The sequence below is a fragment of the Myotis daubentonii genome, chromosome 11 (assembly GCF_963259705.1).
Source record: "Myotis daubentonii chromosome 11, mMyoDau2.1, whole genome shotgun sequence".
NCBI classification, from domain to species: domain Eukaryota; kingdom Metazoa; phylum Chordata; class Mammalia; order Chiroptera; family Vespertilionidae; genus Myotis; species Myotis daubentonii.
This window is the reverse complement of record NC_081850.1, coordinates 75,068,498-75,081,772: the sequence shown is the minus strand read 5'-3', so window position 1 is coordinate 75,081,772 and position 13,275 is coordinate 75,068,498. Positions and strand designations below refer to the sequence as shown.

The window sequence follows — 13,275 nt, the reverse complement described above, 5'->3', positions numbered from 1 at the left end:
ATCTATTTCAATTTTTTAAAATGATTACCCTATAAAGTCCATTACTATCAATATTTTAGAAGCACTTTAAAACATTTTTAAGGTATATACACAGAAAGATGAATCTTTACATAAGAGACACACACATAGAGATATATAAATGAATAATTAATTGTATAGCAACCCCCATGATCACTACCTAGGTCAAGAAGCAACCCTTGCCCCATGCCAATCTCAACTCCATCCTCAGCCTCTAGAGCAGCTCTGTCTGATATAAATGTAATAAGAGTCACATATATAATTTTAAAATTTCTAGTAGCCCCATTTTTAAAAAGTAAAAACAAAAAAGGTAAAATTAATTTAAATATATTTTATTTAACCCAATATATCTAAAATATTATCAATTGTAACATTTAATCAATATAACATTTTATTTTGGAGATACTATATATGCTTTTTATAGTACTAAGTCTTTGAAACCCAAAATGCATTTTAAACTTTATTTATTTTTATTTAAATTCTTTATTGTTGAAACTGTTACATATGTCTCCTTTTCTCCCTACTGACCTCTCCCTGCCTGCTTCCGCCCCCCAGCACAGGCCCTCACCCCAATACTGTCTGTGTCCATTGGTAATGCTTATATGCAAGCACACAATTCTCAGTTCAGAGTAGTCACATTTCAAGTACTCCATTATACACCTGTGGCCAGGGGCTACCTTACTGAAGCTTTGTTCTAGAAGTAATCACTACTCTAACTTTTGTGGTAAGCTGTTCCTTGTTTGGGGTTTTGGGGGTTTTATTTTAGCATTATTGGTATTTTTTTAAAAAATATCATCATCTCTACAAGCCCTAAAAATATAGCTCCATTCTTTCTGTTTCTGTATTATTATATAAATGGAAGTATACTGTTTTCTTGTATCACTTGCTTCTTCTATTCAACTCATGTTTGGGATATTCACCTATGTCCTTGAATGTAGCAAAAGTTCATATTCATTGCTGTGCGATATTTAATCATCAGCCTAAACCCCACTTTATTTATCCATTTAATTATTGATGGACAATTGAGTTGTTTCCAGTTTTTAGCTATTGTTTACAACAATGGTTTAAACAACCTTTGTAAAGATCTCTGGTATCCATGTGAGTTTTTCAAGACTTTATACCCTGAGGTGGGATTGGTGGGTTGTAGAGTAGACACACTTTCAATTTTACTAAGTAATGACAAACTATTTTCCAAGCTGCTTATGCCTATTTACATACTCACCAATAAAAGTTCCTGTTGTTCCATATCTCCACCAAAACTTGGTATTTTAAGATTTTTTAATTTTTAATCATCTGGTGAGCTGTATAAACAATATCTCAAGGTGGTTTTAATTTGTATTTCCTTGCTAATCAAAACCTGTGTGAATTCTGTGTCACCCATGTGTAGGGAGCTTTCTTTCATAAAAGATGCACATTTTATAAAGACCTAGGAACACTAATAATTCACTTCAGACTAAATCTTCACCGGGGGCTCTTTCTGAGACATGCAAGGAATGTGAATTCCATCCCTTGCAGGGGTCCTCAAACTACGGCCCGCGGGCCACATGCGGCCTGCCGGGTGTTTTTGCTGACTCGTCCCGGGCCCGCAGTGTGCATGTGTGGAATGTCTGAGGGACAGTGAACTGGCCCCCTATTTAAAAAGTTTGAGGACCTCTGCGGCTTAATCAAATGAATGTAGGCTATGGTTAAGAATTCTCAAGTCCCTTCCATCCAGGGCCAAGAGCAAGTTCATCCTCAGAGTACTCCCCCTGCAACCCCCCATTTTTTATAAGTACCGCGCGCTAACCGATTGCGCCACTGGAGCTCCTACCCCCCATTTTTTTAAAGAACAGTTTATTGATTTTTAGAGAGAGGAAGGGAGAGAGAAACATCAATGTGAGAGTGAAACATCAGTCAGCTGCCTCCTCCAGGTAACCCAGGCATGTGTCCTTGACCAGGAATTAAACCAGCCACCTCCTGGTGCATGGATGAACCCCAACCAACTGAGCCACACTGGCCAGGGCAGAATACCCACCTTTTAGGAGTTCTGGTTCTATGTGAAGATCTCTGATTTTGTCTCTTAAGCTGCACATGGCTCTTTAAAACCCATACCCTAGGTCACAAAGATTGGCAGATATCCCATCCCCACCCTGTGGAACAAATGCCAGTTTTTGTATTTGTGGAATCACTCTGTCTGTCCTTCTTTCTAGCCACAGCTTCCTTACTTCTCTACCAGCTCAGTCATGTTTGGGAAATGAAGTTATTTCCAGCTGCCAGCATTTTAAGTGTTCTATACCAGATAAAGTCTCTCTGCACATTCAATTTACCACATGGCCAGAAACTGAACGCAATCTATTTTTTAAATGTAAATGCATGACCTTACATTGGAAATTTAATAAAATCAATGTACCATCTCTAGTTTTAGTTTTCTTTGTGAAATCGATATAATAAAAGTACCTACCTCACGGAGTTCTTGTGAAAATTAAATGGGAAAATTCATACAAAGTGCCTAGGACACAGGAATCATGTAAAAAATATTTGCAGTCATTATTATCATAGTTGAGTTGCACCCATTACTATAACATTAAATTTTGTTTTTAGAGTTTTAATTTTACTATCGAGTGGCTAGTTCCACCAGCAACATATATCCTATAATTATATTACCCATGTCTTCTACTTTTCTACACAAATAATTGATTTTTTAAAAGAAACTACTTTAGGTAGGACCAAGGACAGAGACATCCACTTGAAAGTGTTAAACTACATTTCTTGAGGTTGCATTCAAATTCTTTCATGGTGATATTTTTGTGAACTGATCATTAGAAAAATTATAAGATATTTATAATGCATGTTGTTATCTTAAATTTGCCACTATACTTGCCACTTATTTGTAATAATAGGTAGGTTGTACGTCTTGTACTTATCAAATATAACCATAAAAATCAATTCATCTGTCTGTGCATGAATTATTAAGGGGAATAAATAAGTAAGACAAAAAGCTTCAGTGGCCTAATCATAAAGTCAGCAAATTAAGAATATTGAGGTGCCATATGGAAATTACCAAAGTATAGGTTTAAATACTGTCAAGCAGGAATACAAAAAAAGTAACTGACCTTTCTGAAATTTATTAAATTATTAAGTAAAATAGAAATATTATGCTATATTAAAGCCAAATTACAAATAAACCTGCCATTTTAAAACAAAGCATGACTGTAATTAACTAGAAATGAGAATTAGAAGCTGAAAACACATTAATGTATCTGTAAACTTCGTTGGACACATGCACAGGCCTATAGCCCTCAACCCATCCTCTAATAAAATAGCACGATGACTGCTTCTTTGTCTCCTCTTGAAATCTAGTAAGAGAGATATCTTTTTCATCTATTTTAAATTTTCTATAATGTTCACTTTTCACTAGAATATCAACTCCACAGGGCAGCAGACATATTCTAAGTTCCTTGAACAGTGACTCTTCCAATCCTTAGCTATTTCACAATATATCTGACTTATTGCATTTAGTGCTCCATACAGATGACACCATCCTCCCATTTATAATGTGCTTTGGGATCTTTTCAGAAGGGAAACGTCATGCATAAAGAATAAAACCAGGTCAGTTCTTCCTTATTACTCAAAGTCCCTTCAGGGCTATAGGAATGGAATCCATGCTCATTTAGAGAAGCCAGAATCATCCAGATTACCATTTAAACATAGTAATAATAATTTTATAAATCATACTAACCAGAAATTATTATGGAAAGAAGTATATATTTTCATCTATCTAATGAAGCATTGCAAATGTGGCTAAGTCCATAATCTAAAAATATATAGTTATAGAGATACTAGAGAAATTCCCTAAGAAACACAATTCTTTTCTCTTGGATTATTGAATTTCTTTTCACAAAGATACATGGTTTAGGCCTAATGTAAGAAAGAGCATATTCACGTATATATGACTGCTCCTGACACAGTCTCCATGAAACTGAAAACAAGACCTCTTCTTATAAAAGAGACTAAAGTTAGTAAATTTTCTTGAGCCATTTAGTCTTACAGAAAAATCACTTTTCCTCACAATGATAAAAATCAATCAATCTTAATAGTTCTCTGATATAAAAAGGCTCCAGAGACAGGTCTGGGTTCAAATTTCATGGTAGCCAGTTTGTATAGATGAATACATAGGAAGTACTCAGAACAGTATCAGCACAATAATATTCGTACTGTCATGCATGTGCAACTGCCAAAAATGAAAGATAAAACTAGTTATATGAGCAAAGAGGCAAGTAACTTATTTTCTCTGCAACTCAAGTTATCCACTTATAAATAAAAGTATAAACCAAATGATGCCTCATGGCTCTTCTCCCTGTGTCCTCTATAATCTAGGGGCAATGTCAAACAGCCCAACAGTATGCTCTGATAAATGACTCCCAAAATGCTTCTCAAAAAAGAGTGTGTTCTTCTGACAGGAATACAAAAAAAACTCCCTCGGGATAATAATCAAGTTTTGTTTTTGTTTTTTTTTTTAAAGGGAAAGTCACATAAGTTTAAAAAATGACAATTATTCTCATGGAGAATGCCAAAGCATATCAACTTTCTAAAGACTGAGAAGTTCTGCTAAATTGAGAAGTTCTGCTAATCTTTGTTTAGTCTAGCATTTCTCAAACTCACTTTGACCATGGATAATTTCTTCTGTCCTCTTATCTTCCAGAACATTTGTTTCATGGAACACACTTTTTAGAACATTCTCTACTGGCTTACAATCCATGTTCCCCAATGCTACCTGTTTCTTTAAGATATAGGGACTTCTCAAGTTCAAACAATACTTAACTTTGTAACTAAAAAGTTCTTACTTGGAGATTTTAAGAAGTGTGATTAGTATTTAAAAGAGAAGAAAATAAACAACTGGGCAAAATTAAGTATTAAGAGAACAGAGGCGATTGTATGAGAGAGCCATAATAGCCAATGATGTTGACCATCATTACATGTGCTATTCAATAATATTTTAGCAGTCATTTCTTTACTGAAACCTTCCTAATTAGCTCAGTACAGTAACATATATTTGATTGGCCATGGACTTTCAAACTATCCAAATTCAATCACACTATCCGTAATCTCATTGGCTACTAGAGTTCTTTAGTTCAATTGTGATTGTCATTTAGTACTATTCACTGATAATCCAGCTCTCACCTCCCTCCAAGCACATGCTGAGATTGTACTACCTGGTCCCTTCTGGTTGGCTATGGGACTGTGACCATAGATTTGTGAGCAAGATTATAAACATTTGTTCCTTATGAGCCTATAGCCTTTAATGGCTGGTAAAGTTGCTTTACTTCTTGGAGTACAACTAACAATATTTGAGAGATGGTGGCTCTGCTGTTAGCCTGGGTTCCTATATGACTAAAATGAGCACAAGCGCTGTGAAATAGGGTATCCTATCTAATAAAAGAGAAAAATGGTAATTGGCGTACGAGCTACCCTTTTCATTGGCTAATCAGGGATATATGCAAATTAACTGCCAACTAAGATTGGCAGTTAACTGCCAACAAGATGGCGGTTAATTTGCATATGTAGGCACAATGCAGGGAGGCGAAAGGGAAAGCAGGAAGAAGCCCCCTGCCACTGACAGTGATTGGAAACCCAGGGGCCGCCTTTGCCCTGCCCCCCAGCCATGATGGGAGAATCAGGCGCCTTTGCCGCCCTGGCCAGTGATAGCAGGAAGTAGGGGTGGAGCCAGCGATGGGAGCTGGACACAGTCGAAGCTGGCGTCCCGGGAGCTAGGGGTCCCTTGCCTGGGCCTAAAGCGGAGCCCACGATCGCGGGGCCGCTGCAGCTGCGGGTCCCCGCTGCCCAAGCCGGACGCCTCAGCCAGAGGCGTTAGGCCTGGGCAGGGGTGGAGCCTGCAACCGTGGGGAGCTGGGGGTCCCCTGCCCAGGCCTGACACCTCTGCCGGAGGCCTCAGGCCTGGTCAAGGGGCCGATCTGGTGATTGGTGATCAGAGGGTGATGAGGGTCAACTCCTCTGGCCGAGGCATCAGGCCTGGGCGGGGGGCGGAGCCGGGGATGGGGAGATATGATGGTCCCCTCGCCCAGGCCTGAAGCCTGGGTCAGAGGCGTCAGGCTTGGGCGGGGGGTGGAGCAAGTGATCAGAGGGAGATGGGGGTCCCCTGCCCAGGCATGATTCCTGGGCCAGAGGCCTCAGGCCTGGGTGGGGGCCAGAGCCAGTGATCGGGGGGAGATGGGGGTCCCCTGTCCAAGCCTGACACCTCTGGCGGAGGCGTCAGTCCTGGGCAAGGGGCCGATCAGGTGATCAGAGGGTGATGGGGGGTCTACGCCTCTGGCTGAGGCATCAGGCCTGGGCAAGGGGGAGAGCCAGCAATCGGACGGGTCTGGGGGTCCCCTGCCCAGGCCTGATGCCTGGGCCAGAGGCATCAGGCCTGGGCTGGGGGCAGAACCAGTGATGGGGGGAAATGAGGGTCCCCTGCCCAGGCCTGACGCCTCTGTCAGAGGCGTCAGGCCTGGGCAAGGGGCCAATCCTGCGATTGGAGGGTGATGGGGGTCAACGCCTGAGGGCTCCCAGTATGTGAGAGGGGGCAGGCTGGGCTGAGGGACACTCCTCCCCACCCCCACACCCAGTGCACGAATTTTGTGCACCGGGCCCCTAGTATATTTATATTGGTTTCTACCTCTGGGCTCTGATGGGTCCTGAATGGGTGCTAGTCAGGAACCTCCCAGACCTCACCACATGTATCTCTTCATCTGACTGTTAACCTGTATTCTTTTCACATCCTTTAGCAAACTAGTGAATGAAATTAACTGTTTTACTTAGTTCTGTGAGCCGTTCTAGCAATTTAGTTGAACCTGAGAGGGGGTCATGGGAGCATCTGACTTATAGTCGATTGATCAGAAGCACAGGAAACCTGAACTTGCCTGGCATGGAAAGAGGGGGGTGCAGAGAGGCTAGTTTTCTGAGACTGAGCCCTTAAACTGTGAGATCCGGTGCTAACTCCAGGTGGATAATGCTAGAATTGAGTTGTACTAGAGGACACCCAAATGGTGTTGCAGAGAACTGCTTGGTGTGGAAAAAAACAAACAAACAAAAACCCACATTTGGTGACCAGAAGTGTCAGCAATGAAGTGTTCTGTGTGAGTTGTAAAATAGACACAGAGGAAGGAACATGTAGTTTTTCCTAACACAGACACACATGGATGTGGTATTAGAAGTAAACCTTTGGCCCTAGTCGGCCTGCGGACTGAAGGGTCCCAGGTTCGATTCCGGTCAAGGGCATGTACCTTGGTTGCGGGCACATCCCCGGTGGAGGGTGTGCAGGAGGCAGCTGATCAATGTTTCTCTCTCATCAATGTTTCTAACTCTCTATCCTTCTCCCTTCCTCACTGTAAAAAAATCAATAAAGTATATTTAAAAAAAGAAAAGAAAAAGAAATAAACCTTTGTTGTCTTACAACCTAACTTAATCTTTCTCAGCTGGGGTTCCACAAGAGAAGCCCACAGAAAATTATCTATGGGATTTATCTTTTCAATTCCCCCAAGGATGGTACATAGCTAGTACCATTCTAACACAAGAGCAGCAATAGGCCAACCCTAGTAAAGAAGGGCTCACCAAGTTAATCACCAAGCAGATATAACACACATTTTCATTGTCCCTACGCTTGTAAGAGGGAACATTGCTAGAGAAAACAGCAGAAATTTGAAGATTGGTTTTGCTATAAATGCATATCATATAATTGTAACTGAGTACACGATCCTGCTTAGCAATTCCATTACAAATCACAGGTCACAATACATTCCATAGAGCTTGGGTAATGTGGTATATCCTGTGAGCTTCAAAATTATCAAAATATGATGCAAATCTCAGCTTAGCCATTACTAGTTATGTGATCTCTGGCAGGTCACTTCACTTCTCTGAGCTTCCGTTTTTTCACCTACAATATGGAAGTATTAATAACTACCTGATAAGATTATTCTAAGGAGATATGAGTATGTAAAGTACCAAACATAAGCACAAAGGTCATATTAAAGACAAACGTCTCTTCCTCAAATTCCCAATCCCGTCTGATGTCTTCCAATAGACATGTACTTCATTACCTTCCCTCTGAAGAATATCAATGCAAACAAACAGATATGGTCTCTACCTTCATGGGCCATCGAGTAAAAAAAAAAATTTTTTTTTACAAATTGTGATAAGTCCTATGAAGGAAGGAGTCCTAGAACAACAGGGAAAAATCTAGCAAGAGTGGTTAAGAAAACCCTCCAAAGAGGTGACATTTAAGCTGAGATCTAAAAGATAAAAATACATCCTATCTTACCACCTCCAAAACCTTGGCCTACTCCCAACTGTCATTTCTCTCTCTCACAGTCTCCATCACCCTCCATGGGCTACTTGACCTCTGACTGTAAACATGTACAAGCCTTACACTTCTCAATGGGCAGAAGAAGTGGTCGCACACCTCATTTGATTCACGATCATCTCTAGCTATTCATTTTCTATTTGCCACCATTAAAGATATTTAAAAGAGTGGCCAAAGTCTTTCAAAAGTAGGGTTCCCTAAAGTGGAATATTCATTTACTTTCTAAAAATAACAGCTTTGTCCAATGAATAACTCTATTCATTTCAATGTAGTGTTTCTTTAAAAACTCATGTTATCCAAAAAAACACACACCCTAGTTGCTGTTCAGATATAGTTTCCTTGTAGCACAATGCTAATATATGTATATGATATGCACATACATAAGCATATAATGGATGGGAAGTAAGGTTTGAAATTGTAGCTTTAAAGATACCATGAATAAATGAGAAATACAATGGGTAAACCATGCTTTTTATCAAATGCTTACTAAAATGCTCTTATAATGCTCATAACTTATTGTTTATTTGGCCATCAACTCTAAATTTCCTTTTAAGTGGGAATGTTTCTATGCCAAACTAAATCAGGCCCACTACAAATGACTCCACCTTTTTTGAACTAATATACCTCTTATGCTAATCACTAAGAATTGTCTATTAGTTTGCTTTAAAAAAAAAAGATTTTGGCAAGTCATAAAACTCCTTAATTAGCTCATAAAGTATTTACATACATTTTTAGTGGCAACATCAAAATGCTATGCAGAGAGATACAGAAATTCATTCTAAGTCACTAAAAATAGTCTTTATTTTACTATAGTTTATCATAAACATGTTATAGCTACACAGTAAACATGTTTACATATAGCTAATATTTTCACATATAAAATTCTGTTCCACCAACAGTGCTATAAATAGGACTGCTTTAAATGGAATGACAATAAAGATAATATCACTTGTTTAGATAATTTTTAAAGAAACATATTTGAAATCTGAATGAAGAAAAATATCTTAAAATATTTATTTAATAATGTGTGTGAGAAAGTATAATATGTTAAAACTTTTGGATAAATGATTAGAGGGGAAGAATAAGGAGAGAAGGAATTTAACCTAATGAAAAGGTATCTCTGAAGAACTTTCTTTATAAATAACAATTGCTTATAGTACTATTTCCTTCCTACATATACTTAAAATCCTCTGAAATTAAAATCCTACTCTTAATTCCTTAACTAATAAAGAATTTGAAGATTTTTTAAAAAAAATCCTACTCTGAGGAATCTCAGTACCCTTGCACTGTCACACATGCTTAATATCATCAAGTTTTGAAAACAAAGGTAAAGCTGAGGAAGCTAAGTATATCTTCCTAATTTAAAACTATAATCAACTTTCAAAAAATTAAATTGTATACTTTTAAAAATCATGGGACACACTGCATGAAGAAGTGAGTATTACACTGAAATTGGGCAGGCATACCAACCAAAAGCATTTCCAGATGGCAAAGAATTAGTCGAAACAAGAATTACAGAAGTATATTCTAAGCAATAGTCTGTCTTAGATAATTTAGAGGCAGCCGTGATAGCCACTACTTGTACATGACAGTCATATGAAATAATAAACCTTGCTAGCTATAAACATTACCAAATTCTGACACTATTGATTTATTATGTCTAACAGTGACATCAAACCAAACAACTGACAGAAACAATGTTACAGCTTTAAGAGCAGTTTGTCAACGATTAATACTGCCAAACGGGGTTTAGCTTTATGCTGGGACTGCTTGTCTAGCAGTTGTCAATCCAAGCAAAAATTACTACTGCCATGCGTCTGCTAACACAGGCCCGAGGCGCCGCTCCGTTAGCCCTCATTACCCCATCACTGCAAATACAGATGCAAGGCCAGTCCCTATTTAATATGCATGTTAATTATGCAAATTATTAATTGGGCTGGTGCTTGAGGACTTGTGTTTATGCCCAGATTAGAGTCAATAACTGTATCACACAGCATTCTAAGCCTGACCTGTGTGAGAGAAATAAAGCTGTGCAGGAAGCAACATTTTTCTCATATTCTTCTAGTTCAGAACACTCGCTCTATACTGAGTATTTCACATTGATTCAGAAAGAGGCCCCACAGGGGAGCCACAGAAACCACAGACTATATCTTTTACTAATATATTTATTTGTTAGTATCCCCTGCCTGATATTGTTCATAATTATTTACAACATTCATTAAATTACTTTACCAAGTCCATTGTTTCTATAGAAAAAATGTTGAATGCACTAAGTGTTAAAATATATTTTTATAGTTATTTTTTCCAATAAGGCTATGGTTTTTGTCCTATTTAATATTACGTGTCTATAAAAATTGTATGACATGATATTATGTTGTAAATTTATTAAAAAAAAATCATATAGATTTAAACCTCCGAAGATAGAGAGCAAAGCTATAAGGTTTTTCCAATTAAAATTTACAGCAGACAATGTTGTAAATTTTATACAGTTGTAATGCTTGCTGCAGTTGTACTGAAATGGGAACTATTGATCAGTATGATTTCCCAGGATACATGAAGGGGGAACAAGGTATTGCAGAAACAGAAACAAAACTTTCATTTGTAAAGCTTTCTATTAGACTTTACTGCCCTCATTTGGTTCTAGATGCATTTATCTAAACAGGGAAAAAGTCACATTCTCCCCACATAATTACAATAAAAGCAAAAACAAAAAACAAACAAAACACACACACAGTTAATCCAAAGTAACATTGTGCTCTAGTAAAAGCATAGCTTTGATATACTATCAAGATGATATCTACAATGATGAAAGGATAATTAACATTTGAAGAAATATTTTTAAAAGGGAAAAAATCTTTACTTTGAAAATAAAAGTAAATAAAAATCAATTAGAATAACACTGGCAAAGCATATACTAATAGGAAGCCTTCATAATACATTTGTAATAGTTGAATTAACTTCTATGAAGCACTTTATAAATTTTGTAAATATAAGTTATTAGATTTATAGAAGTTTAAGTTATTAGCAGAAAGAAACTGAAAACCTTAGTCTGCCAAAATGTGTTAATAAAAATATCACAGGCTCAACATGAAGTCAGTGTATTAAAGTTGAGCCTCTGTAAACTGATTCTCAGCTAAAAATGAAACTAAAGTTCTGATTCCCATTCTGCCTGGTTTTGTTGTAGAGTTTTACTTTACTGATGACATCTCAAATTTTTCTTAATCTTACAAATAATAGAGAATAGGTTTCAGTCATTTAACCAATAAAAGATGGAATTCATTTCTAGAGACCTCCATGCAGATAAACCAGAAAGATAAAATTAAACTGACTTAATTTAACTTGGTCAACCCATGTTTAATACAATCTAGCTCACTGATAATAAAAATCTCTACTATTTACCAAGGACCAACTTTTTTACAGGGTCTTTTCATGTTAATATGTAATGTTATAATGTAAGAATCTATTAATATTCTTGTTTAAATAAAGGCACAGTTTTCAAATAATGTCGATTTTATTAGTTAATACCAAGCAGTAAGGTATCAACTCTATAAAATGACTAAAAACTTTCATTTGGGTGTATTTTTTAATACTCATTTTTTAAATTGTGATAATTTATAGGTAATTCAAGAGGTTGATCAGTAATAAAGATTCATTCATAACCATAAAAATTATTTCAAAAAAAGGTGCACATAAACTCGTAGGATCTCAACTTTTATATTTTAATCCTCACCTGAGGATATGTATGATTTTAAAGAGAGGAAGGGAGAAACAGAGAACATTGTTCGGTTGCCTCCTGTATGCTCCAAGACCAGGGATCAAACCCACAACCTAGTGTATATGCCCTGACCGGACATCAAATCCACAACTATTTTGGTGTATGGGACGATGCTCCAACCAACTGAACCACCCAGTTGGGGCAAATGATCTCAACTTTTAATGGGGATACTTTTACCCAGGTGATTATAAATTTTCAACTTCAATATGACACTGAAATTTTTTATTAAACTTCATTCTTGGTTACATTTGAAGATGATTTTTCCTTTCTTTTCCCATCCAAAGCCACACAGAAAGTTTGCATTTTCAGGGCTTCTTTGTGGCATCCAGTGCTGAGTATTTTCAGTGTATTCTAAATAAGTGTAGTTTTCTAGCAGATGGCTGACCTTATTCGTGTAAAAATGACTGTACCAAAAATGTGATTTTTACACTATTTTGGACCTTTTCATCTTGGTGATAGTTCCAACAAAAAAGAAAACATGAGAGTAAAAATATACTTAAAGAAACTATGTTTAGAACTATCATCTATATACTTATATATTGAGATAAGCCAGTAAGACCCTAATTTGTCAATATTATTTACAAAAGTTAAATTCTGCACTTAAATAAGTTCTAAATTCAAGTCAGGAGCATAATTTATATTCTGAGGTGTGGAAAAAGATGGTGAAGCACAATACCAACAAGACCAAAGTCAAGGGTGTGACCTCTAGGTGGGCCAATAAGTCACATGTCATACACACACTGACTCAACAGTACTACAAATTGAGAAAAAGGAGAATATACTTAGACTCTGAAAGATATGTGTATCTTAATAATATGTAGAGTAAAAAAAAACATTAAAAATCAAACAATCTCCTTGCCTTACACTAAGTAGTAAGTATATACTAAAGGCCTAGGAGGTATTGCTAAATATGCTAATTATCAACAACAAAAGTTTATTAGCATTTACAAATTCTCAAGGCAGTGTAATCCAATCATGCAATCACTATCAAATATTGTGTTTAGAAGCAGAGGAAAGTTTCAGAGGAATAACGAAATGGAATATTCTCATAAAAAGTTATAAGAACTATGACTGTAATATTTCCTGGGGAAAAAACTGAATTTTGTTTCACTTTCAATTCTAACATGTTTCATAACAGTATAAA

At 37.1% G+C, this 13,275-nt stretch overlaps 1 protein-coding gene across 3 annotated transcripts in view; it reads right to left on the bottom strand.

Moving 5' to 3' along the window:
* PBX3 (PBX homeobox 3) overlaps positions 1 to 13,275 on the bottom strand; it is a 201,905-nt gene that overhangs the window by 89,483 nt on the left and 99,147 nt on the right. The window lies entirely within an intron of this gene.